Raw genomic sequence first — 24,438 nt, 5'->3', positions numbered from 1 at the left:
CCCAACATCATAGGTGCCATTGATGGGACCCATGTGGCATTGGTCCCCCCCCACAGGAGTGAACAGGTGTACAGAAACCGGAAGAATTATCATTCTCTGAATGTACAGATGGTATGTTTGGCAGACCAGTACATCTCCCATGTGAATGCCATGTTCCCTGGCTCAGTAAATGACGCCTACATCCTGCGGAATAGCAGCATCCCTTATGTGATGGGTCAACTCCAGAGGCACCTTGTGTGGCTATTAGGTGAGCCCCTGGAAGCAAGACATGGGGAATGGTTGTCTGGGAATATCCCTCCAGGTTAGTGTGTGTCTAACAGTTGTCCCTCGCCATTTGCAGGTAACTCTGGGTACCCCAACCTGTCATGGCTACTGACCTCAGTGAGGATTCCCAGTACCAGGTCAGAGGAACGCTACAATGAGGCCCATGGGCGAACTAGGAGGGTGATCGAGCGGACCTTCGGCCTCCTGAAGGCCAGGTTCAGGTGCCTGCATATGACAGGTGGATCCCTATTCTACTCACCAAACAAGGTGTGCCAGATCATCGTGGCCTGCTGTATGCTTCACAACTTTGCTTTGCGATGACAGGTGCCTTTTCTGCAGGAGGATGGTCCAGATGGCGGTGTTGTGGCAGCTGTGGAGCCTGTGGACAGTGATGAGGATGAAGCAGAGGAAGAAGACATGCAGAACAGGGACTCAGTGATCCAGCAATATTTTCAGTGAAACACAGGTGAGAATACATTCCTGCCTACTACATGTACTTTTACACTACTACCTCTATCCTGTCTGTCGTTTTCACCCAGTGTATGGTCACTGAGTTGTCACTTTCCCTTACGGTTTCACCGATGTAGGTCCCAACGTGAGTCATCTGCTTACATTCCTCATGGACTAGAGCTGTGTGACATTGGTATGTTGACATTACTATTTCAAGAACATTTTGTTACTGTAATTGCAAATACACTATTTCGAAATCACAGACAGACTCCAGATAATTTTGTGCTTTAGGTGTGTTTATTTAAATGCAAAATATTGGAGGGGGAAGTTAAATGGTGAGGGGTGATGGCGGAGGAGTGTCCATGGCAGAGTACAGTCTATTAGTCTCACAGGTGCATTGACCATATGGGCATAGGAAGTGGAGCTGGGGCAGTTTAATTATGGACAGGGTGACAAAGTGGGACAGTGGAATGACAATCAGGGTGGTCTAATTTCTTGGCAGGGGTCTTGGCATCGTGGTCTGTCTTGTTCCTGGATCTCAGGGACCGTTTGCGGGGTCGTTCTCCCTCTGCAGAGGGTGGGGTGCTGGTGTGGTGGTCCTGTGGCGGGGCGTCCTGTCCACTAGCGCCGGCAGAGGTGGTGGGCAGTTCATCGTCCATGCTAGTGTCAGGGGCCCCTTGGAGTGCCACAGTGTCCCTCCTGGTGTTGAGTACTTCCTTCAGCACCCCTACAATGTTGCCCAGGGTGGAGCTGATGGTTCTGAGTTCCTCCCTGAACCCCAAATACTGTTCCTCCTGCATGCACTGGGTCTCCTGAAACTTGGCCAGTACCGTTGCCATCGTCTCCTGGGAGTGGTGGTATGCTCCCATGATGGAGGAGAGGGCCTCGTGGAGAGTGGGTTCCCTTGGCCTGTCCGCCCCCTGTCGCACAGCAGCCCTGCCAGTTCCACTGGGTTCCTGGGCCTCCGTCCCCTGGACCGTGTGCCCACTGCCCCCAGGTCCCTGTTGTTGTTGGGGTGGTGGGTTATCCTGGGTTCCCTGTAGTGGTGGACACACAGCTGATTGACGTGTCCTGGGGACGGAGGTATGGGCCCACTGGGTGGGTGCTGTGCTGGTGTTTCCAGAGGGGGGAAGGTCTGTGGTGGCCTGTGCCTGTGTGAGGGGAACCGACTGTCCCGAGGCCCCCGATGGGGGCTGGTCATCTAGATCCAGTTGGACAAAGGTGCTGTCATCACTGTGGGCCTCTTCTGTGGGTGGAGTGGACATGTCTGGACCCTCCTGTCTGGTGACGTTGGGTAGGGGTCCTGGAGGGGTGGAAAGGCATGATTATTGCATCTGTGTGTGGCATGGTGTGCAATGGGTGGGTGACCGTGTACCCCAGTGCTGGCATTCCTGTGTGGGACCTTGTGTGATGATGGTTTAGGGGGGTGTATGGCTATGTGCAGTGGGCATGCTTTGGTGATGGGTGTCCATGCTTTGTTGTTGCATGCAGGGCTTGGTGTTGGGATGTGTGGTTTGTGATATTGGTACATTTGTGAGGAGTTGGAGTGATAGGGGTGAGGGTGGGGGTATGTGATAGCATGCAGGTAGGGTGGGGGATGTAATAGTTAAGATTTGACTTACCAGAGTCCATTCCTCCACCTACTCCTGCGACGCCCTCAGGATGCAGAATCGCCAAGACCTGCTCCTCCCATGTTGTTAGTTGTGGGTGAGGAGGTGGGGGTCCGCCGCCAGTCCGCTGAACCGCCTTGTGGTGTCTTGAGACCACGGAACGCACCTTCCCCCGTAGGTCGTTCCACCTTTTCCTGATGTCCTCCCGATTTCCTGGGTGCTGTCCCACTGCGTTGACCCTGTCCACTATTCTTCGCCATAGCTCCATCTTCCTTGCAATTGAGGTGTGCTGCACCTGTGATCCAAATAGCTGTGGCTCTACCCGGACGATTTCCTTCACCATGACCCTGAGCTCCTCCTCCGAGAACCTGGGGTGTCTTTGCCGTGCCATGGGGTGGTGTAGGTGATGTGTGGGGTGGTGTGTGTGGTGATAAGTGTTGTGATATGTAGTGGTGTGTTATGTGAGGTGGTTGGAAGTTATGTGGGTGATGGTGTTATGTGCCTGTGGATGCTGTTGTACTTGCTGGTGGTGTCTCTCTCTGTGCTTCATTCTCAATTTTTGTCGTAGGGGTTTGTGGGTGATGTGGGTGTGTGTTTTATATTGTATTGGGTGTGTGGGAGTGGTGTGTGTATGTGTCTCAGGTGTGTGTATTTCGAATTGTCCAATGTGGTTGTGTTTTGTAAATGTGTGTGTATTTTGAGCGCGGCGGTGTGTACCGCCAATGGAATACCGCGGTTGAAAGACCGCCGCGTGGATTCGTGTGTCGTGATAGTGTGGGCGTATTTCTGTTGGCGTGACGGTGGAGGTTTTGTTTTCGCCAGTTTATCACTGACCTTTGGTGTGGCGGACATGTGTGGTTTCTGAATTTTTGCGGGTTCCGAGATGTGGGTCATAATAGCTGTGGCGGAATTCCGCAGCTGCGGCGGTGTGTTGGCGGTCTTCTGCACGGCGGTAAGCGGCTTTTACCGCCAATGTTGTAATGACCCCCATAGTTGTTAGCACTGCACATTTATCAGCCCTTTGCATGGATTTCACTTTATGCCCTGTTCAAGGCTATTGTGTATGGTACATGATATTCCATCTCGTATTGCCGATCCGAAGCCAGTCCTCAATCCCTAGACATATTATCATGTCAGGCCTGTTCTTAGAACACGGCAGGACTTATTATATAAACAACCCAGAGGGCTAAGATAGACAGAGGGCATTCTGGTCATGGCTTCCTGTGACATACACTGTTCCATTGACTTACCATCCAGACAACAGGCAGACCCTTGCCAGCCTTAACAAATATGGGGCCATAGTACTTCCTTTAGACCAGGATAGGTAGAAGGATTACCACCGCTATGCTCTCAGATCTCAGGCAAAGGGCATATGTAGGAATAATTTAGGCATTTAAGATCATACAACAATGGTGGGTTTTTTTATCCTCTTTTCCTTAATCGTAATGATCCCTTTTTTGTGTTTCATCTGCCTTATTATCGCAGCTCATGCTTTTCATAAGCAGATGCAATTGTTTCAATAAATACATTTAAATCTATCTCACAACTTGTATTCTGCCTTGGCATGTGTGAGTTTCTGAGTCACTGAGTGAAAGGGTATGATCTGTTCACAACTACTTCCTTGAAGAATCAGAGTGTCATGTTTAGGTTGCCACAAATCACCTTTACTTTCTAGGTTTGCATGAGCACTGCAGGCTAGCTGGGAATCAGGCCAACAGCTTCCAGGTGGTGTGGGACTAACTCAGTTATTCACAAGTGGTGGTGCTGCAGCCTTGCAAAACAGAATAGGAACCACACGACAGGGAAAGGCCACAAGAAGAGACATTGTTCCCTGCAGTTGACGGAAGCACCAAGTTTGGGGTAATTTCTCCCATCTGCTGCAGGTGGTTTCTCTGAAGGGCCATTCATCTCTTAATACTCTCCTAGGGTCACATCCAAAGCAGAACAAGCTTCTGCCCAGGCCCTCCGTGTCTTTTGCAACTCCACCTTCCTCATGACATTCTCTACAGGAAGCCCCACTCCCTTGCAGAAGTGTTTGAGCTGGGCCACAGTATAACCCACCAGGTTGGTCAGCTCAAATTCTAGTCTTGCAGATGCAGATGTGGATCCACCAGTTAGTGGCATGATTCCAGACATGCCAATCAGGGAGAATTTAAAATAATTTGAATTGGTCTTTTGGTATGGATTGGTAGTATACACTATGTTAATGTATTGCACTGCACAAACACAAGTCCTATCCTCACAGCTGAACACCAATGTTATAAAATGGGTTTCTGGTTGGCAGAGGTATCTACCCTGTCCAAGTAGGAACCACAATCCTAGTCAGGATAAGTCACTAACACACCCTAGGTTAGCCTGTGCACACCCTCTGGTAGCTTGGCCACACCACGCAAACATAATCCACACAAGATTAGAAATATACAGCTAAATTGAATGAATAAAAGAAGAAAACAACAAAAATCCAATAAGTAGAAACTGAGATATGATTTTGTTAAAGAATACAAGTAAAAGATGCAACACATGCTTAAATGGGATATTTGGTCAAGCTGGACCAGGGAAAAGTCAAATGTTCAGGCCGAACACGATGGAGTGTTTACCTAATACGGGGACCCACTTCATCCTGCTGAGCGAAAGTACCTTGGTCCGGGATACATCACTGTTTAGGGGTGCAGCCGAAGAGACACGTCGTTGTCGAGCCACACAGTGGACGAGATGCGTCAATTTACTTCATGCAACTGCGGTGCTGTGGCAGTTCTGAGTGTGACGCATTGATTCTAAATGAGATGCACGGCTGCTGCTCCTGCACTAGGCAGCGCGTCAATTCTGAGGGTGATGCATTGGGTCCACTCCACACAACGATGGGGATACATTGGTTCCAACTCATGCAAAGGTGAAGATGCACTGGTTCCGATGAGGATGCATGGCTTCTGATTCAAGCAGCACTGTATACCCACTTCCAAGTGTCGAGGCCTAGCACTGCTTGGCAGGGCAAGACTTGCAGCAAGCAAAGTCCAAGTGCTTTAGCAGGATGAGTTGAAGTCTTCTGTGTCCCTGAGACTTCAGAAAACAGCAGGCCAGTCAACTGGCCCTTGGAGTCACTCTTGGTTGTAAAGATGTAGGTCCAGTCCTTCTCACTCACAGGCAAGAGGGCAGCAGGCAGTAAGTCAGCTCAGCAAAGCAGGAGTCCAGTAACTCAGCAGAATGGCTGTCTGTTTAGCAGCACAACAGTCCTTCTTCCTGGCAGAGTAGCCACAGGTCCAGAAGTGTAATGAGATGATTTTGTCAGAGGTCCAGTACTTATACCCAGTTGTGACTTTGAAGTGGGGCAGACTCTAAAGTAAGGTCTTTGAAGTGCACAGATGTCCTCCCTTCCTGCCCTTGCTTCAGACTCACTACAAGGGGTGAATGCAGCACTTCATGTGGGGCAGGACACTGACAATTCAGTTGTAAGTGTCAGCACCTCCCTCTTATCCTGCCCAGGATGGCCCATCACTTTGTGGATGACCCATCAGTCACACTTAAGTTTCCTTTGTATGTGGCTGTCTAGGGGGAGTGCATCAGCCCATCTGTCACATCACCCTAGATGTGTATTGGAGGCAGGCAAAAGGCACCAAATGACTAAAGTAAGAAAATGCCAACTTTATAAAAGTAGCATTTTCAGAAATGCACTTTAAAATCCGACTTCCCCATAAGTTGAGATTTTAAATGTGAGTCCAGAGACACCAAACCTGACAAAGGAATCTCTTCCAGATTGTGAATTACACTGAGAAAATTGTAATAATGCAACTCCAAAGGTATCATATGGAAGAGATAGGCCTGGCAGTAGTGAAAATCGAATTAAGGGTTTTTTTCACTACCAGGACATATAAAATTTAAAAGTACATGTCCTGTCTTCTAAATACATTTTTTCCCTGTCCTCTGGGGTTTGCAGGGCCTACCTTATGGGTGCTGTATGTATACAAAGGGGAGGTCTTGGCCTGGTAAAAGGGTTATTTTGCCAGGTCGACATGGCAATGTAAAACTGCACACACGGGTCTGCAGTTGCAGGCTTGAGACATGGTTACAGGGCTACTTAAGTGGATGGCTGCAGGCCCACAAGTAGCATTTCATTTACATGCCCTGTGTACATGAAGTTCACTTTACTAAGGACTTATAAGTAAATTAAATATGCCAATTGGGGATAAGCCAAAGTTACCAAGATTTAGGGGAGAGAGCACCAGCACTTTAGCGCTGATTCAAAGTAGTAATGTGCACACAGTCCTAACAGCAGTAAAAACAAGGTCAGAAAATGGAGCACAGGTTAATTAGGGTTTACTTATGACTTCACCCTGACAAGAACTGTGGATCCTGCTTGAGTAGAGTTTCACCGGCGTTAACCAGTAACCTAATTTCTTACTCTAGCAAGCAGCTTGCCTGCTAAAAAATGGAATGAGAATATCTGGCCCCGCAGGAGAAAGTAACATCCAGGAAAAGAAGCCCAGCTGTGTTCCTGGAGTGTGTAGCACCCAGAAATCCAACTTGCACCACGGGTCACCCATCCTCCCTGTGTGATTCATGTGGTGAAATACAAGAAGCTTCTACAACTCTTGACTGACAGTGTGCCATCCGGCATCCCTGCAGCTACCCTAGAAACCTGTTGTGCACTGCCTTGGCTTGTGACAGACAAAATTGACAATACCACATTAGCAGAGGCACTCCCCAAAGTCCTAGAGGCTGCAACTGCAGGGCATGAGTGACTCCTACAAAGACCTGCCATGCTTTTTGTGTTCAGTGGCAAGCTCCAAGAGATGGAGCCATCACTGTTACCCTACATATTGTGACAAGAGATATTGACCATATGATTAAGAAGGTTACATGCAAACAACCCCTGTGCTGATCTGAGCCCCATGGGCAGGTAACACTAGACCATGTTGAGTGACTTTGGGCCTGATTACAACTTTGGCGGAGGGGGTTAATCCGTACCAAATGTGATGGATATTCCGCCCGCCGTATTACGAGTCCATTATATCCTATGGAACTCGTAATAGGGTGGGTGGGGTATCTGTCACTTTTGGGACGGATTAACCCCCTCCGCCAAAGTTGTAATCAGGCCCTTTGTGTGGTGCTGAAACAATAGATCTGCATTTTTGAAGAAACAATTGCATTGACTGATTTGACCAATGGGTTATCAAATGTAGTTATTGCTTGTGTAAGCCAATTATTGAAATTGAACCTCTGCTCATTCTCGCACATGAGCTTTCTTTTCTTCTGGAACACTATAGTGGTGTGACAGCTTCAGCAACTATGCTAGAATGTTGTAGCTGGAACTGTAAGAATTGGCTATAGCCCTATAGCTGTGTTACGTGGAACCTTGTAACTGAATCCGTACCACTATATTTTTATTTTCCTGTGATAAATACTAATGTACTTTTTTTTTGGTACTATCAGCACAGCACTGGGTGGTACAGTATGTTATTGTATCTGCTGCAAACCTGATTAAGCTCTGAATTAATGCTCCCAGTTACCTCCCTGAGAAGCCTTTAACTGCTTGGTTTTGCCATCCTGTGAGTCAAGTGCGGAAAGGGGGTACTTGCCCTATTTTGAAGAGCTCTATTGTGGTGGAAATAAGGCCTTTAGAGGCAAATTATTCCAACCACCATAGTTGTGACCCACTTGTATCTGCCTTCCCTGTGGGCCTCCAAATAGCAATCCAACAAGCAAGTAAGGGGAGAGACGTTTTTTACTGTCAACAGAGTCCATACTAGAGCTCAGATTCTACTAGGCCTGCACCTCTCTACTCTCCCCTCCTGTCCATAGACATCTCTACTCACCAGTCGCGGCTCGCATCACCCATAAGGAGTGGGCGTGAGCAGTGCGCGGGGGGGTGGTAGAGGGAAATCTAAAATTTAATAAAATAAAATAAAAATAATAATAATAACTTACCTTTTTAACGCCATCCCGTGACGTGCTCCTCTTCCCTACTTGCTGCACGCAGGCACAGGCTCCCAGCCTGCCCTGCAGCTAATCCTGATGCTGCTCAAAACAGCGTCAGGATTGGCAGGGTTCTCCCAGGAAGACTGGGAGCCTGTGTAGGCTCTCTTCAGCCCGGCAACTGAGTTGCTGGACTAGAGAGAGTCTACCACGCATGTGTGTTTGGCAGGCCCGAGATGGCTGAGCACTCCCTATCACTGCTCCTCATCCCAGATGCCCGCTCCTTTCTCAATGAGGGGATTATAAACACAGTTTATTATCCCCTCATTATGAAAGATTTGCAGCTTCTGCTGCTGGTGCGGGGGCGGGGGGGGAGGAAGCGCTCCTCCACCCTAACGGAGGAGCCACCCCTGCTATTCACTTTCTTTGTTTGTCTCCTTTCCCTCTTTTAATCTTTCCCTTTGTTGTGTCTTTTCACTGTTTAATCCTTATGTATATACTCTACATTTACTCTAATTTTTCATATAGTCCGACTTGCTCAATTCCACATTAGTTGGCAGTTTTTAAATCATATAGGTCTGTTGATGTAACTAATTTGTGGCTACTTTTGTAGAGCCAGATGCCAGTTTTCTGCTCTTGGATGATTGGTAATGCTCAAGGAATTTTGATGGATAGCTGAGACTTGGCCAAGGAGGACATGTTGACTATACAAATTGTCTGGAATTATGATCTTGCAGAAAGGGAAACTGGGTATCAAACTGAAGGATGTAGAATATGGTATTTAATCTTAAGTCAAACGAAAGTCAAGCAGCATGGTTATGGTCACTTGACAGTTTGACAAATGTTTTTTTGGGGACACTTTAGGGCTGATTTTAAAAGAAATGGTAGGATGCCTTAGCATGGTAACTTCAGTATATGTACAATTCAGAACCTCACAGACAATTTGCATTCTTACAGCTAAGGTATGAATGGGGCCCATTTCTATATATCTATGTCTCAACTATCCATCAGTGGTCCCTGTTCAGAAAAACCTTGAATTTGTTTTAATCTATTTTAAGACAATTTAAGCCATGTGATGTCCAAAAATATTGAATTATATGTTAACAGTTGAGACAGAGAAACCTACATGAGCAAGATGGAGCAAAAGTTTACTTTCCAGTTACCCTGGAAAGGGGGACTCCTTAGCAATTGTCCACTTTGCCCATGCCTTAAGGCATCTCTGCAACCCATGAGCAGATACCACCATTCGTAAAAGGATAAAGACAATGGCTGTATCCAGCACTGTGCAAGCGTAAGCCTAGCAATCAAAAGATATTTAAAAATAAAAGCATCTAACCCAAATATATTCAACAAGATTGAGATGGAAATGGCTAAATATCAGATTTTAGAGACTCAAGGTAATGGAATTTTGCTTTCCGATATTCCTGAATCACTGAAACATTACTAGGAGGCAAGCACCAAAGAGTTAAATATTCCCATCTATTGCAGGTCGAAGAGGATGTCACTGGCCACTGACACTGTTTGACGGTAATGTAGAGATGAGAAAAGACTGAGAATAACTAAAAGAACAGAGAAAGAATTTAGGAAAATTGTTGCACACAAACATTGGCATGCACAATTAACTCAATATTTCTACTGCTCTTTAGTAGCGGGGATCTCAAGATCACACACTTTAGGCTTAGGACAGGCTAGCAACATTCACCCCCAAATGAGGCTAGCTTTAGAAAAATATCCAGCTCATTCCATGTTCAAGACAGAATCCCTACCATCAACAGGGCCTTAGAAGAGAACGCTTATAGAAGTGCTCACATTTTAAGTGTCTGATAGTCTGAAATGGTTGCATTTCATCAAGTATCCAATATCAGTGATACTGGCCTGTTCGCACCACCAACATGATACGCAATATCAGGAAGCATCTATGCTGAAATGCAGAAAGCCTCTAGCTATATCTGATGGCCAATAGCTAGAAGAGTCGTCATTTCAGTCTATTGTCCTTGAAGAGGTCTGCTAAGGGGTCAGTTTTCTTGGTGACTCCGGAACGGATGATGGTGATAACTGCTGATAGCAAGGCACCCAGTTTGGTTGAGTGTGATTAACCACAAAGGAGGTGAATCGAGTGGTTATATTACTGCAGCATACATTGTCAGACAGCCAGTTACTACTTTGTAGCTAATGGCATCAAAAGCTGCTGAGATGTCCAGCAACTCCAATGTGCTCGGCTGACATTGATCACGGGCAGCAAGCAGCTCTTTCCTGATGTTAATAAGTGTGGATTCCTAACCCTGAAAAGTATGGAAACCGGGCTGTGACCTACTCATCAAACCTTTGTTCTCCAGCCGGATGGATAGTTGCTCTGTTCCTACAGCTATGACGTAGTCTGCAAGGTCTACAATGGTTTTTTAATTAGACTTTTGGGGTAAGGGTGAGACAAGTCATGGTTTGTTTTAGGAGGGATTATAACTATGGAAAGGGAACTATTTAGGAGATTGGTAGAGGTTGGGGACAGTGCTGCAAAACCCACGCTATTTACCAGGTCTATAACCTTCCAGTTTAGTGACATCTGACACAAGATCTGCGTAAACTCAAGACAATGCTGTTTTCTTGATTTCTTGCAACTGTTGGAGGACCACTTAATCTCCTTCATATCCAATCTTTACTTAGCGACCAGCTGTGTGAAGCCACAATCTACACAAACTCACCTTTAAAAGCCAATTACTAGCTAGTGTTGTTGACAAGAGTTACCTAGGAGTAACTTTTAGCTTTTCAGGGTTGGGGCATTTTCAATTAAACAGTTCACACCTCAAGCTTAGTAGGGCAGTCAGACCCACTTGAAAAGGGACTATCAGTACCCTCTTGAATGTGTATAACGAGCAATGTGTTATTACCATTGAGAGAGTGTAGCTTATGTAATCTAAATTAACATGAGATGTTTATGAAATAATGTGCAATAATGCTGCATAGAATCTGTATTAATAGGTTTTGCTAAAACGGGCATCTGAAATGTGACCACGGGGAGTGGCATCCAATGTATACCTGGACTAATGAAAATGACTAATGTATATGAATTATTGTAGTTTAATAGTTTTATTCTAATTACTAATGAGTATGTTATTAAAGTTTTGCTGATAGATCTTGTAGGCCTCAAGTTAGCATGAGCTGCCTGGCTCTCATATTAAATGTATTTTTCCTAAACGTGCAGTGTGCTGACTTGCAAAAGGACATGACCTCTTGTTTTCTTCAAACTAGAAGCTGAATGTAACCATAGTAGATTCGTTCTCATGAAATTCATATTGCTTGTAGAAAAGTATTAGCTAAAATGCAACAGTGTAGATTAATGTAATGTACAAGGTCGCCCAAACCGGTACAGACAATGGAGCTACTGACCAAAAGATGTGCAAAGAATTACAGAAGGATAAAATCATACCGGATGTGCTACCTCTGAAGACGTCAGTCATATGGACCAATAAACAGCTTGCGAACTAATGTGGGGTGAAAGATTTAATGACATAGGGGTCATTCCAACCCTGGCGGTCGGTGTTAAAGCGGCGGCCAACCCGCCAACAGGCAGGCAGTAAAAAAAATGGAATTCTGACCCTGGCGGGAACCGCCAACCTAGACCACCACTTTAACACTCCGACCGCCACGGCGGGACAAACAAACAGCGCGGCGGTGACCGCCAACAGACAGGCGGGAGACAATGTACCACCCACCCTATCACAACCCACCAATCCGCCACCTTTGCCGGGGCGGTAGCCCCGCCGATAAAAACACGGCGGAAACAGACATTACGAACGGAAAACGCTCACCTCTACACACTCCACGAGGAATCTGGACAGCATGGAACCCGAACTACACATCCTACCAGCTATTGTCTTCCTGCTCCTCTACCAGGAGCACGAACGCCGCTGCAGAAGACAACGGTGAGTACTGCACCTACGACACAGGGGAGGGGGGAGGCAAAAAATTACGGGGACACACATACTCGACACACCCACCCTCACCCTCAACTACATACACATTAATGCAGAGCAACAACTCAGAGTGACACCCCCAAACCCCCCGGAAGAATGCAAAGACAAAAATAAATGATCCTGAAATTTGAAGTATATTGTACGGCTAAGTAAAAAAATATATCAAACATCTCTAACTATATATACATATGTAAATTGTCGAGTCCAAATTGGGTATCAGCCATTGTTCGTGGGCCAATGGGCCTAAACACATGGGCAAAGCCCACACACGATACCCGGCTCCAATGGAGAGAACACTGCAGGGGCATCAGATAGCAAAACTACAGGCACCTCAGGGGAAAGGGAAGGGGGGGCACCTCAGCCAGATGAGTCCACGACGCCAGATCCACGAGGGGCCTCCCTGGCCACTGTTCAATCCTGGGGAGTGCAAAGCCACAGTCTCACAAGTCTCTACAGTGGGTGGATTGCCCACTGTGCCATCCTGGGGAGTGCAAAGCCACAGTCTCACAAGTCTCTACAGTGGGTGGGTTGCCCACTGTGCCATCCTGGGGAGTGCAAAGCCACAGACTCACAAGTGGATTACAGACTCCACTGGTTCTGGAGGAGGCATGGTGCCCAGAGTGCTTCGTGCAGCCCTGCCCGACACAGTTGCGGGCCTGCCTCTTCTGCCAATGGGCCAGCAGTGCCCAGCGGAGCGGTGCTTGAGTTGAAGGGCCCAGCGGGGCGGTGCTTGAGACGGCGGTGCCCAGAGGAGCGGTGCTTGAGTTGAAGGGCCCAGCGGAGCGGTTCTTGAGACGCCGGTGCCCAGCGGGGCGGTGCTTGAGACGGCGGTGCCCAGCGGAGCGGTGCTTGAGTTGAAGGGCCCAGCGGAGCGGTGCTTGAGATGAAGGGCCCAGTTCAGCGGTGCTTGAGATGAAGGGTCCAGCGGAGCGGTGCTTGAGTTGAAGGGCCCAGCGGAGCGGTGTTGAGTTGAAGGGCCCTGTTCAGCGGTTCTTGACTTGAAGGGCCCTGTTCAGCGGTTCTTGACTTGAAGGGCCCTGTTCAGCGGTTCTTGAGATGGCGGTGCCCTGTTCAGCGGTGCTTGCCTTGGCAGTCCTTGCCATGTTTAGCGTTGCTTGAGTTGGCACTCCTTCATTGCCCAGCTGGGCTGTGGCTGGCGCTCCTTCATTGCCCAGCTGGGCTGTGGCTGGCGGGGCCTTATGAGATGGAGGGGGGGGGCAGTTGATGGAAAGAGGTCAAGGTTGGAAAGGAAAATCAATTTAGTAAGACAGGGACTGGTAGTTGTAGTAGGTATGGGAGTGGAGGAAGAGGATGTCGTTGTAGGAGAGTGAAGTCTGGTGTCTTTGGGTGCAGGTGCTTGTGCTGGAGGCTGTCGTGAGGTGGATGGCTGTTGGGTGGTTGGCTGCCTGCGTTTGTGTGGTTTGGAAGAGGGGGTGACAGACACACTGGGAGAGGACACAGGGGACGTGTAAATGGTAGTGGCGGTGGTGACTGCACGTGTGCGGAGTGTTCTGGTGGGTGTGCTGGTGATGGACGTAGTGGCTGAAGATGTTGTGCATACAAGTGTGAGTGGAGATGTCACAGGGAGGGAGGAGGGAGACGAGGAGGAGGGGGACACAGAGGAGGCAGTGGCTGTTGGCATGTCTGCATGTGGATGTTGCTTGTGTGAATGCTTGTGTGATGTGTGGTGCTTATGTCTGGATGAGCTTCTCTTGGGTGTTGAGGTGTGTGAAGGCTGGTCTGATGGTGTGTCTGGGATAGGCAGAGGTACAGGGGAGTGGGACTGGGTTGAGGAAGTTGGAGGAGGTAGGCAGGAGACAGGGACAATGGCTGCCGTCAGTGCTGAGGCCAGAGCGTTGAACGATCGCTGATGGGCAGCCTGACCCGAATGAATGCCCTCCAGGTATGCATTACTCCGGTGCACCTCCCTTTCTACACCCTGGATGGCATTCAAAAGGGTAGACTGCCCAACAATGAGCGTCCTCAGCAGGTCAATGACCTCCTCACTGAGGGCAGCAGGGGTAACTGGTGCAGGGCCTGAGGTGCCTGGGGCGAAGGAGATGCCCACCTTCCTGGGTGAGCGGGCACGGGGCGAAGGCTGAGGGGCTGCTGGGAGGGCGGAGCTGGCGCGCTGGGTGGCGGCTGTACCTGTTGTTGCGGTGGGCACGGATGTAGCAGCCACCACAAGGGAGCTCCCTTCCGAGGACGTGTCTGTGTCGCTGGTGTCACCACGTGTCCCCGCTGTGGAGCTCCCCTCGCCCTCTGTCTCACTGGTGAAATCAGAGTCAGTTGCATGGCCCTCCATGGCCATGTGAGATGCAGCTCCCTCGTGCTCCGATGCCACTTCTCCTCCGCCTGATGATGCTAATGCACACATGAACAGGAAGACCACAAAAAAAGGGGGGGGGTGGAGAAACAAAGACATGTTGAGTGCATGCATTGGCGACACCATTGGCGGAGAGGACAGACACAGAAGCCCCCTGCACTACGCCGAGCACTTGGGGTACACTACTCAATCCGTGGGACATGGCCTACAAGCCTATGGACAACAACTCCACACATAGGTGACACAGGGCCATGATTAGCTGTACTAGGCAACCTACAGAGGTGGGGAGCGGGGGTACAGGGCCATGCCTAACGGAGGGGCCTAGCCTACAGAAAACGCCCTGGCCTAGGGATACCCACAGCCCTCCTCCCCCACCCAGACACCTCCAATGTGCGCAAAATCAGCAGAATGTGCTTGTACTCACCCCCTTGTGTGTGCTGTGATGTCCTCACGCGCCCATCCAAATCGGGGTAGGCCACCGCCAGGATCCGGGACATCAGGGGGGTCAAAGTACGACTGGCACCCCTCCTACGTTTGGAGGCCATCCCCAGCAGAGCCTCCGCGGTCTTCCTGCTCCCGCGGCGGATGTCCTCCCACCTCTTCCGGCAGTGGGTGCCCCGTCTGTTGTGGACCCCCAGGGTCCAGACGTCCTTGGCGATGGCACGCCAAATATCGCTTTTCTGATGGGCGCTGACTTATGTGACATGTGCAGGGGGAGAAAGAAAAACAAACATCACCTTCTGCATGCTCGATGTGAGTGGCCCCCCATCCCCACCCTTGCCATGTGGCACATGCTCTCATCTTTCGTTTGATGCATGCCTCATTCGCTCCCCTCCCCACCATCTTTCAATTACCCCACTCAACCCAGGCATTGGCCACAAAGCATGGTCCCAGTGTACTTACCTGTTGGTCTGGAGGACCGTAGAGTAGCGCATACTGGGGGAGGACCCCATCCACGAGTTTCTCCAATTCTTCAGAAATGAAGACAGGGGCCCTTTCCCCAGTCGCAGCAGCCATTGTCTCTTCCAGACCGAGGTCACAGCGGCACTTGCAGTATAGGTCCTCTCCTGTGTATGATCAGGTATTGAGTGATTAAGCAGATAGAAAATGGCGGTCACGCCCGCCGCGGTGCGTACCGCGACCGCCGGCGCACATCCTCATTGGCTCCTGAAACCCATAGGGTTCAATGTTAACCAATGCGGCTTTGCGCCGTGGTCTTCGACCGCCTACCGCAACGGTGTGCCACGCCAGCGCATTGACCTCACATCCCACTGTCGCACTTCACAGGTCAGGCAGCCGCCATTTCAATGGCCCCCATATCTTAATATCTACTGCGTCACACATACCGAGGCCTTGCATCAACACTCATACAAGCCATTCAATGCATTGAGAATCGTGTACTGTGCAAGCTGTGGGAACGTACCTGTGGGTTGATTGACTCTGTGCTCCATGTTGTCCTTCCTAGGCACCGTCCGCTGGGACTTGCGAGGAGATGGAGGAATCTTCCCGTGTACAGACCGCTGTTGGACCTGTTGACAATGGAAGAAAGACATGTCATACTGACATACAGGCTTGACAGAGCCACTATACAGGAACTGTGTGCCCAGCTGGAGCCAGATCTGATGTCACCCATCCGCCAACCCACAGGGATCCCCCCTCTAGTGCAGATGCTGTCAGTACTCCATTTTTTGGCAAGTGGGTCATTTCAAACAACAGTGGCCATTTCATCAGGGATGTCTCAGCCCATGTTTTCCAAGGTGTTGTCCAGAGTGTTGTCTGCCCTGCTGAAATACATGCGGATCTACGTTGTTTTCCCTGAGGTGGGCGATTTGGCTACAGTGAAGGGTGATTTCTATGCACTTGGACATATTCCCAACATCATTGGTGCAATTGATGGGACACATGTTGCTTTGGTCCCCCCCAGCACGAGTGAACAGGTGTACAGGAACAGAAAAAGTTATCATTCCATGAATGTCCAGGTGGTCTGTTTGGCTGGCCAGTACATCTCCCATGTAAATGCCAAGTTCCCTGGGTCAGTGCATGACGCGTACATCATGCGAAATAGCAGCATCCTTTACGTGATGGAACTACTTCAGAGACACCGTGTGTGGCTAATTGGTGACTCTGGTTACCCCAACCTGTCCTGGCTACTGACCCCAGTGAGGAATCCCAGGACAAGGGCAGAGGAACGGTACAATGAGGCCCATGGGCGGACTAGGAGGGTGATCGAGCGGACGTTCGGCCTCCGGAAGGCCAGGTTTCGGTGCCTCCATATGACAGGTGGATCCCTAATGTACTCACCAAAGAAGGTGTGCCATATCATCGTGGCCTGCTGTATGCTTCACAACCTGGCTTTGCGACGCCAGGTGCCTTTCCTGCTGGAGGATGGTCCAGATGGTAGTGTTGTGGCAGCTGTGGAGCCTGCGGAGAGTGAAGAGGAGGAAGACGAAGAGGACGACACAGACAACAGGGACACAATAATACTGTAGTATTTTCAATGACATACAGGTAAGAATCAACACCGGCATTTTACATTTAATTAAAGTCTCCTGCCTCTCTACTGTCTGAGTTTCCCCCCAGTGTATGTTGACTGAGTTGTGACTTTCCCTTCCAATTTCAGAGATGTGGGCCCCACTCCGTGACCTCTGCTTTGTTTCCCCATGGACTACAGCTGTGTGACAGTGGTATGTTGTCATCACAATGTAACTGGACATTTTGGCACGGTGCTGTGTAATACATTTGTTCAAGAATACAGGCAGACTCCAGATTATTTTTGTGCAATAAGTATGTTTATTAAAGTGTAAAATTTTGGGAAACGGTTGCAATTCGGTGATGGGTGATGGTGGAGGAATGTCCATGGCAGAGTCCAGATTTTCAGTCTCACAGGTGCATTGTCCATATGCCTGTGGAAGGTGGAGCAGGGGCAGTTTAAGGTTGGACAGGGTGACAATGTGGGACAGTGGGATGACAATCAGGGGGTATCCTTTCCTGGTGGGGTTCTTGGCATCCTACTCTGTCTTCTTCCTAGATCTCAGGCACCGCTTGCGGGGTGGTTCTCCTTCTGCAGGGGGTGGGGTTCTGGTGTCCTGTTGTTCTTGTGTCGGGCCTCCTGTCCACTAGCGCCGGCGGCGGTGGTAGCCTGTTCTTGGTCCATTCTAGTGACAGGGGCCCTTTGTGGTGCCACATGGTCCCGCAATGTGCTGACAATCTGATTGAGAGCCACAACGATGGTGCCCATTGAGGAACTGATGATTCTGAGTTCTTCCCTGAACCCCATAAACTGTTCCTCCTGCAGTACCTGGATCTCCTGGAACCTGGCCAGGACCGTCGCCATCGTCTCCTGGGAGCGGTGGTATGCTCCCATGATGAAGGAGAGGGCCTCGTGAAGAGTGGGTTCCCTGGGCCTGTCCCCCCCCCGTCGCACAGCAGCCCTTCCAGTTCCCCTGTTTCCCTGGGCCTCTGTCCCCTGGACCGTGTGCCCACTACCACTGCCCCCAGGTCCCTGTTGTTGTTGGGGTGGTGGGTTAACCTGGGGGCCCTGTAGTGGTGGACACACCGCTGATTGACGTGTCCTGGAGACAGAGGCATGGGCCCGCTGGGTGGGTGCTGTGCTGGTGTTCCCAGAGGGGGGTAGGTCTGCTGTGGCCTGTGGCTGTCTGAGGGGAACCGACTGTCCCGAGGTCCCAGATGGGCCGGGCTGGTCATCTGGGTCCAGGGAGACAGAGCTGCTGTCATCAGTGTGGGCCTCTTCTGGGGGTGGAATGGACATTTCTGGACCCTCCTGGGCGGTGTTGTGGCGTTCGGGTCCTGCAGGGGTATAAGAGTATGGTTATTGCTTCTGTGTGTGCCATAGAGTGCAATGGGTGGGTGCCCTTGTACCCCAGTGCTGGCATTCCCTTGTGGGGGCTGTTGTGACGGTGGTTTGGGGGGGATGGGTATGTGCAGTGGGCATGCTTAGGTGATGGGTGTCCATGGTTTGTGGTCGCATGCAGGGCTTGGTGTTGGGATGGGTGGGTTGTGATGGTGAGACATTAGCAAGGAGGATGTGTGATGGGGGTGGGGGGGAGGGCGGGGTATGATTTGGCATGACAGTGGGTGGGGGGGGATGAAGTAGTTGAGATTCGACTTACCAGAGTCCATTCCTCCGCCTACTCCTGCGAGGCCCTCAGGATGCAGGATCACCAAGACCTGTTCCTCCCATGTTGTAAATTCTGGGGGTTGAGGTGGGGGTCCGCCGCCAGTCTTCTGCACCGCGATGTTGTGTCTGGATACCATGGAACGCACCTTCCCCCGTAGGTCGTTCCACCGCTTCCTGATGTCGTCCCGATTTTGTGGATGCTGACCCACAGCGTTGACCCTGTCCACTATTCTTTGCCATAGCTCCATCTTCCTGGCAATGGTGGTGTGCTGCACCTGTGCCCCGAAGAGCTGGGGCTCTACCCGAACTATTTCCTCCACCATGACCCTGAGTTCAGCGTCTGTAAACCTGGGGTGTCTTTGGGGTGCCATGGGGTGGTGTGGATGAGGTGTGGGGTGGCGTTTGTGGTGATGAGTGTGGTGGTGTGTGGTGTTTTGTGCGTGGATGTTGTGTGAGTGATGGTGTTATGTGCCTGTGAATGCTCTGTACTAGCTGGTGATGTATCTCTCTGGCCTTAGTCAATAAATGGTGGTCGTAGGGGTTTGTGGGTGATGTGGGTGTGTGTTTTATATTGTGTTGGGTGTGTGGGAGTGGGGTTTGTATCTGTATCAGGTGTGTGTATCCCAATGTGGCAGTGTTTTGGAGCTGTGTGTGTATTTTGACCGCGGCGGTGTGTACCGCCAATGGAATACCGTGGTTGAAAGACCGCCACATGGATTCGTGGGTCGGAATGGAATGGGCGTATTTCTGTTGGCGTGACGGTGGAGGTTTGGTCATCGCCAGTTTTTCGCTGGCCATTGGTGTGGCGGACTTTTGTGGATGTCGGGATTTTGGCGGTTTGCCTGTTGCGGGTCAGAATGACTGTGGCGGTTTCTCGCAGCGGTGTTATGGCGGTCTTCTGACCGGCGGAAAGCACATTTTACCGCCGAGGTCAGAATGAAACCCATAATCTGTTTTTAATTGGCCAAAGATAGTGGGGTGCAACATTTGTCAAATCAAGTTTTAGGGGAATGTACAACGAAAAAGGGATAAAAACCTATGACACACGGAAGTGGCTAGTTTTGGTTAGGGAAATGCTATTGATTTGATCCAGAAACTTTGTCACTCTGTTTGATGACTTTTCTGGTTTTACTTAAACCATCCTCTTCCTTAGATTGCCCCATTTACACTTTACCTCCTTATGAGGGAAGTGCCCCTTTGCCCTTACTGCATGAGCTAAATTCCTGACTGATGGCGAATCAACTGATGTCCTGAAGACGAAGACCGAACTTGAGTGCTGACCCAAACCTTGGAGGGTAACTATGACAATGAAATTGTGATTTGTCTGTTTGCTTTTCCATTCTAGGTACCAATTGCTTACTTTTGACAGAGTCCATAGCTAGATGTTTTCGAAATTGGTGTTATAAATTGTTTTGCATGAATCCCAACATGCCAATGCTAATTAGAGGTTAGTTCAGAGGGATTCCCTAAAACTGACGCAAATAGACAAACGACTGAATCAATGCTGTGTTGACGATACTCTGCTAAAGATAGTTTATGTTCACGCCGTGCTATGTTCTAATGTTTTTGATTCTTTCTTTGATGAAGTCTTATCAGAGTTGACTATGCTATTGTGTTTCTTAGTTTTGAGATTAATAAATCTGCTTTTAGAATTGTAACCAATAGGGAATAAAATCTCATAAAATTCTACTAAACGGGCGTGGTTATTCATGACTGAAAGGTCATGGTGTTGTCCAACAGTTGATTAATGTCTTTGACTAAAGTGTAATGCATTGTTGTGATAAATATTGATGACATTATTGACGTATTGATTGACATATTAATTAGCTATCTCGTCCTAAGGTGTCTCTCAACTGGGTCAAAAGATTCATTGGCCTAAAACGAGTCCTGATGTGTGATAAGTTATCATAAAAGGACGCGTTATCAGTTCTGGTAGCAGAGCGACGGTTTGGCCCTTTGGGGCCCTAGGACGGAGAATTATTGTTTAAATTGTTTTTCTGAGATAATGCAAATTTGAGGTATGATGTGTTTCTAAATTCCCCATGACTTTCCTGGGATCTCGGAGCCTGCCTAAGTGAGTTGGGAATGTTCTTGGCGTTTTAGCATGTGTAGTGTAGAATTTGCGCTTGATCAGCTTATGCATTTTGCAGGTGATTTGTGAAGTTTGTGTGTTTAGGCCAGGTAATGTTGTTTTAGGAGGAGTGGGCGTACTCCACAGTATGAGAGTAGGGAAGTCGGCGTACTTCATGTGAGTGTGGCGCTTTGTGCTAAAAAATTATCCACGTGGTTGGTTGGTAATGTACGGACCCGTCGTGGTCTAAGACTCCGGAGTATATTGATAAGTGTAGGAGACACTTGGGTTTATGTTGTAATTTGTGCAGTTTAATAGGTCAATCGGGCGTGGTTGACAAGTCGAGTTTGAGTTAATTGTGTGAGTGAAATCTTCGATGGAGATTTGGCAAGTTTTATAGTGCACTAGAACAAACCATTGACAAGTCGAGAGTAGGATTTGCGGGTCGAATTCGGCTTGCGGGTGCGGGAGCTGAGAAGGAGAGAGTAGCGGCCGAGGCTTCAAGTGAAATCTCTGTAAAGTTCTGAAGCGAATGTGTTACCTTTCCTGTAGTAAACCGGCAAATTTGAGTTGTTCTTGTTAAGGGTGCTCCCAATATATTGCATTAGTTTGGTATGAATCCAGTGTGGGGAGGACAAGCCGAAAGACTTTGTCAGCCGCAGTGTGTGTGTGAGTGTGACGTCAGTGGTGCCGCGCTGGGATAGGTCAGTTGCAGAGAAGTTTCGCGCACGGATTGGCTGCCACCCGTGAGAGGCAATAGGTTGAGAAAGGTGGGTGAAGAGTGTCCTGGGAATTAAAGTCACTTTCTGATTAAATACAAACAAAAGAAAAGACGCAAAGATGAATTTTATCAAGGCTTTTAGGAGCGCTCTGAAAGGAGACACATACATTATGTTGAGTGAGGGGGAGCCTACACCGCCTGAGGGTACTCCGGCTTATATAGTGATGGAAGAGAAGGGAGTTGCGCCTTGCTTATGGATAAAACAGTGGCGCAAGTTAACAGAGAAAGAGGGATGTTTAGCGTTTCCGGAGCACGGAACGTTCAATACGAGAATTTTAGAGAATTTGAGGTGGATGTTAAATGTACAAAAACCACCTCCGAGGCCAGCTCAGTATGAAGCATTAGCAGTCTTGGATTTAACGGCCATACGACAAAGACAGCAGAAATTTGAGAGGAGAATGGAGAGGGCAGAAAATACTTTAGCTGAGGCTAGATGGGACAATGAGAGCAAAATGTGGAGAAGGGGGATAGTTGACAGACTCAAATTGTTTCCATCAATAACACAGGGAGACGAAACACAGGGAAAGAAAGCCACCTGTAAGACAGACAACGACTCTAATAAGCCTAACGAGACTAAGAGGTCTTGGATAGAAGAAGGTGACTCAGATGATGAAGAGTTTCTTAATCAGTTGTTGCATGATCGCCTGCCCCCTTATGCGATAGATGACAATGCCCCGAGCACTAGTGCGGGTCCTGGGAACCAGACACAGAGTAAAGAAGTTACAAATACAGTGCAGACTAGTGATACGGGTTTGATACAGAATGGTGTCAGTGTACCCACTGCATCAGACATGCAGATACAGTAGCAATCTCCACCGCAGATACAGAGAATCTATCCAGACGTCCTAGTACTAGAGACTACTACGAGTCTGATAGTGCCACCTGATCCGATATATACAAAATCGAGGTTAGTGCAGATGGAGCCAACTCTGCAATTACTGCCTCAGCTGCAGCAACAGCTGATTCCGGGTTATAATCCAGCAGCAGGATCTCCATTAGTTCCTGCATCAGTTACAGGGAGCCAAGCTTTGGGAGTTACTACTCCGCGAGGTTTGGGACCAGGTCAGACACCAGCTGCCATATCATTACTAATTACTGTTGGACCACCTGTACCACTATATGCGCAGGGTAAACCTGTCACATGTGATCAAGGGGTGGGGACCCAGGAAATAATGAGGGAAGGGTTCACAGGAACCCCCGATCAATATCACCAAGATCGCAAACAGCCGAACACCTCAGATCTCTGTTAGACCTTAGCCTGATTGGGGCTCCTTTGGAGGCAATGAGACAAGTAGGGTCACGTGTGTTAGCCCCACAGACAATGAGTGCGGATGCATCACAAGCACCATTGATGCAGTCAGGAAGTATCTCGTTGCAAGGCTTTTCTGTGCAGCAACTAAATGACTGGTTGGGAAATAACAAAACTTTACAACTTGTTACAGTGACTGCAGAAAGATCAGAGAGATATGATTACTTAAACTTTGTGAGACTGGGTGTGTAAGCTGCTGAACTAGTGGAAGGAACAATAGGGGTAAACATATTAGAATCATACACAGAAGCAGTATTGAGGTATCTGTGCCCCAAAATCACTAAGGAAGTAGGTAAGGTACATCAGAGGTTGCCGAACCTGGCTGATAAATACAATATTGATGTTGAGAATACTAAACATTTGAAGAGAAGCTACAGACTGGACCTTGACTCCAAAGATTTTGATCACATGAGGTCGGCCGGAATAAAAGTGCATCTTAAAGAAATACTGCAAAGTGCGCAGATTTGGGTAGCCTTAGAAAAGTGGAAAGCAAGATGGGCAAAGAAAAGAGATAAGGAGAAAGGTGACAGTCCGGGATCAAGTCAAACTAAAGCCTCACCGGACACCGGGACAGTAAAGATACTACCAATGAGAGAGACAGCTGGAGGGGTTCTAGTCCATGTACCGTGGTCTAGGGGAGACATTCTGTCCTTCACAAATGATTACCCCAGGTTGAGGGAGAAACCAATAGAATGGCACCAGCAGACAGAAAGGTTTGTGAAGCTTGCGAAGTGTCTCTGGGAGGACTTGAATACCTTGATTGAGATCATTGTTCCCCCTGACTTATGGCTTGAGTGCAAGAGAGGTGTGGACTGGCCGACACAGGAACCGGCAAGGGATAAGGTGACTGGAGCACCATCTGAGGAAGTGATGAAGTACTATCATAAAGTGATTGAGTTTTTGAAGTAAAAAGTGTCGCTGAAAGTGACTGATTGGCAGAAAATCGATCGAACCTCACAGGAGGTTAAAGAGTCTATTCATGCTTATTATGAGAGATTGTTGAAAGCGTTCAAACAGTACAGCGGCACTGAGACTACTGAGCCGAAAGACATGAACCATCGCGTGTTCAGATTTGTTGAAGGACTGAGGCCAGAGGTTAGTCAGATGACTAAGAATCATTTGATCTGTTGGCAAGCAAAGCCGATTGATGAGGTGTTGCAGTATGCAAAATACTGTAGTGATGAGATTGAACTGAAGCAGAGAAAGTTGAAGGAGAAAGTGATGGTAATGCAGATTAAGGTGGGGCAGGCAGGCATGCAGGGAAATGGGATTGAGCAGATAATACAACAGCAACCGCAAGGGAATGGCGTGTTTCAGGCGCAACCGAGAGGCCGAGGTCGAGGTTTTGTGAATCGCGGTCCAGATTTGAATACTGCTGTGGTTCAAAATGACGTACAAGGGATAAAAAAGATGTCACCATGTCACGTGTGCGGGGACGAGGGGCATTGGAAGCGTGAATGCCCAAATGTGGTGCATGATGGTGTAGTTCAACAAAACACTGATATCGATACATTTCAAAATGTGAGGGGTCCAAAAGTGAGAGGTCAAAATCAGAACCTCCAAAATAACATGGTTCAGATGAAGGGGTTACGGCCCATGCAGCAAATA

The sequence above is a fragment of the Pleurodeles waltl genome, chromosome 6 (assembly GCF_031143425.1).
Source record: "Pleurodeles waltl isolate 20211129_DDA chromosome 6, aPleWal1.hap1.20221129, whole genome shotgun sequence".
Taxonomy (NCBI): Eukaryota; Metazoa; Chordata; class Amphibia; order Caudata; family Salamandridae; genus Pleurodeles; species Pleurodeles waltl.
Note: the sequence above shows the minus strand (reverse complement) of the source record.